The sequence below is a fragment of the Desmodus rotundus genome, chromosome 12 (genome assembly GCF_022682495.2).
Source record: "Desmodus rotundus isolate HL8 chromosome 12, HLdesRot8A.1, whole genome shotgun sequence".
NCBI lineage: Eukaryota > Metazoa > Chordata > Mammalia > Chiroptera > Phyllostomidae > Desmodus > Desmodus rotundus.
The window spans coordinates 28,978,130-28,981,798 of record NC_071398.1 but is presented as its reverse complement, the minus strand read 5'-3'; the positions used below and the strand labels follow the sequence as shown (position 1 = coordinate 28,981,798).

Genomic DNA, 3,669 nt, shown 5'->3' with positions numbered 1-3,669 from the left:
GGGAGGCAGAATTTTGCTTTTGGGCATTCTACACAGTGGTCCACCTGCCAGACAGTGCGTAAGTACCACCTGGGAGCTCATTACAAATGCAGCTGTCCAGGCCCAGTCACAGGACACCGAGGCTGGGGCCCAGGCCTTTGACTTCAGAGGCTCCCACCCTGTAATGTGGACTCAGCTGGCCCCCATCTGTGCTTAGGAACCTCTGCTTTCCTACACCATCCACCGTTTTGCCGGTCACCACCCACTGTTCTCTGGCTGAAATGTCCGTGCACCAGCCCCTGTCTTCATCCTCAGCTGCACCGAGGAAAACCTCTTGGGGAAGACAGTCTTCAGGCTGGCCATTAAGGACGTGGTAGGAAACATGAGAGAGAGAGGGGTAGGACTGGAGGAAAAGCACAGAGTAGGAAAGTGTAAGGAATGTTGTAGGAGGCTGTAGAGAGAGGCCCAGTGGGTGAAAAACAGGTTGGCAAATATGTATCGTACTCCACCCTCCCTCGCCCATAGCAAGCTCTCTTGCAGTGCCCAGAAGCCGCCTCATAGCCCCATGATCACAGAAGGTTCCAGACACACAACCACCAACCAATCGGTTTGACCATGAAACATCTCAGAGCTGAGGAGTGCAGTAGGAGAGGAGGGGGAGAAAGGGAGAGATACTTTCAGGGCAAGATCGCAGCGGGCACTGAATAGTTGCTGCTGCCGAATAAAGCATTGTCCTGATGGCTATGGGGTGGTTTTTTTTAAGATTGTATTTATTTATTTTTAGAGAGAGGGGAAGGGAAGGAGAGAGAGAGGGAGAGCAACATCAAGTGGGAGAGAAACTTTGTTTGTTTGCCTCTCACATTCCCCCAGCTGGGGACCTGGCCCACAGCCCAGGCATGTGCCCTGACCAGGAATCAAACTAATGACCTTTTAGTTTGTGGGACGATGCCCAGCCCACTGAGCCACACCAGCCAGGGCCAGGTAGCCACAGGGTTTTGAGCAGAAGACCTGACATGGTCAAAGCTGTGCTTTGGCAATCACAGGGAATTATATGTGCTCTTTGGGGTTTGTGAGGATAGAGTCAGGGAAGTGAGAGACTGAGCAGAGACTCTGCTGGCAAAAAAAGGGTCGAAAGCAAGAATTAGCATGGATGCGAAAGAGTCAGGAATTCACACCATTCCATCAGTTTGGGGGAGAGGGAGAAGGAGAAGCTGGCAATGACTTTGAGGTTTGGAGCCTCAGTGACAGGGGGATGGGTTGGCACCATTCACAAAAATAGTAAAGACCAGAGGAGCAACAAGGAGGGAGGGGGATGCTGGCTCCAGGTTGGACATTTCTAATTTGTGTGACCAGAAGATCACACAGGTAGAAATTTCCAGCAGGCAGTAGAATCCGTAGGCAGGGAGAGGAGAGGTCCAGCAGAAAAAGCTGCTGAACCCAAAGACAATGAGTTGTTACTGGCGCCCCAGGTATGATGGGAGCCTCACCGTGGGCTCCCTGCAGCGTGCACAGCCCCTGCCACGCACCCCCTCCCATCTCCAGGATTCGAGGACCACATTGGCTTCTCCACTCTCTCACCCTGTACCCACTAATGACTTTCTGGGTTTCAACTGCCTAGGAGGGAGGCAGGCTTGGTTTCTTTGAAGAGAAAGCAAGTTGGTTTCACAGAAGGTGGTGTCCGCATCCCAGTTTCTACCTGCTGGCTTCAGCAAGGTGAGAGCTGCGAGGTGGTGGCTCAGCGGCTGCTGTGGCTTCAAGTGGGAAGCTTTCGGTGGCCTGTGACTTGAAATGAGATTGGTGGCGCTCAGCCAGTCCCCCTCCGGAGGTGCAGCACATCTTCAAACCCATACCTGCCGTGGGCACAGCACCCTGGTTCTGGGGGGCGGTCTGCAGGAGGCCCAGCCTCTCAGGACCACCAGCGGAAGAGGAGGGAGGCCCACCTGGCTGACAGATCCAGGTCGGGAAAAGCCAGGGACCACATTTGCTCCAGGAGGCCTCTTGTCCTGACCTGGGTGGGAGGGGGTGGGGTAGTTAGAAGTGGAGATGAGATTAAAAATCAGGAGAGGAAGGGACCTCAGAATTGAGGAAATTGGGGCTCAGAGAGAAGGGCTGTGCCAGGACCTCGCAGGGATTGGGGGTCTGAGCTGGGGCTTGAACCAGTTCCCACTACCTGTCTTCTTCCCTTCCTCTTTCATTTCTCTTTTTCTTCCCTCCCTTTTCCCCTCCCTCCCTTCTTCTTCCTTCTCTCCCTGCCTCTCTCCTTGCAGCTCGCTCATCCATCCATCCATCCCCCCTCCCTCCGTTCCCTGCAATATTCATTAGACACTTTCTGGGCACATTTATGATGGGGGCAAAAAGACAGGCGTCTCCGTCCTTGTGGGCGGGAGGCCCGTTCTGGAGGCTCCAGAGCCCTCTTTTTCACTGCATTGCAAAACAGAGCTATGCGCCATGGCTGACATCAGAACCAGCAGCGTTGACTGATGACCCCCTGGTGCCAACCAATCAGTGGAGACCGAGACCCTGAGGGGGCACACCTGAAAGCTGACGAGGAATCTATTTAGATCCTCCCCTGGGGCCTGCCCTGAAATCCCCACCCTTGGGAAGCAAATAAAAGCCTTAAAGACAGAATAACCCAATTCTCATTCTCTCTCTTCCCCCTCCACCCCACAACGCACCCCCCCCCTTCCTCCTCCCCTCGCCTTCTCCCTGTAGGTTTCTTTCCTTTCTCTCGCCTGAGCCCCACAGGCCCTTCTTCGGCCTCTGGAACTGTGATCTGAGCCCACGCAGCTCAGCTGGCTCACTTCCTCCATGGCTCACTTCTACCTCTGTGACTTGCTAAACCAACTTTCGCTTGTAAAAAAAAATAAGAAGAAGAAAATAAAACCTATAATTACGTCATATAATGCATATGACATAGAACCCACCATTTCCAGTGCTACCCGGCGGCCTTCCACACACCCACGATGCGGGTGCGTTTTCCGAGACTGCTGGAGCTCCGTGTCCGGGCTTCGCCACTTCGGGTTTCACAGCCTTGGCAAGTCGCTTCCATGGCTTTCTTTGCCTCGGTTTCCCCATGTGCCATGTGCCGCTGATGGCCACCCCTGTCTCAGCTAATGTCAGAGTCAATGAAGAGCGCCCAGTAGGTGTTCTCAAGAGGTGGCTGTCACTACCCACTAAGGGGTGGGCCCCAGGCCACAGGGGAGCTGACGGAAGTGAACTTCCCAGAAACTGCCTTCCAGAGGCTCGAAGCCTGGGAGTTGCAAGAGAGAGAAACAGAGGAAGAGCAGCTTCCTAAGGAACCGTTCTTACAGGACTGCGGGCGTGCTGAGGAAAACATTCCCACAGCAAACAATCTGTCTCCTGACCCTCAAGCCACGTGCTGTTTTTCTGGCTTTCACCTTGCCCTCTATTTTTCCAACTCCTAAACTAGGCTGTTCACGTGATTGAATGGGGCAGGGGTGGGTACGCCACCTCCTGGGCAGGAAACTGAAAACAGGTGCTTGCTTTCCACTTCATGGGGCCAGCTGGATGTGGGGGCTCGTGGGTCAGTTTGCCGCTCCAGTGCCAGCCCTTCCTCCTTGGGCCTCAGGAGAAGCGACAGTGCCGGTGCGGGTGTGCCACCAGCCCTCCAACGCGGACCCCAGTGGAGAGCTGGGCGCCAATGACTGGCCCCCAGGGAAACACTCAGCA

General features: G+C 54.6%; 1 long non-coding RNA gene across 1 annotated transcript; it reads right to left on the bottom strand.

The window, feature by feature from the left end:
* Positions 1-731: 731 nt before the first annotated feature.
* Positions 732-3,364, bottom strand: LOC128779694 (uncharacterized). Its single transcript, XR_008425781.1, has 2 exons — positions 2,904-3,364; positions 732-1,987 (listed from the first exon to the last, which is right to left on the bottom strand). It is a non-coding gene; the product is annotated as an uncharacterized lncRNA (long non-coding RNA).
* Positions 3,365-3,669: the final 305 nt, after the last annotated feature.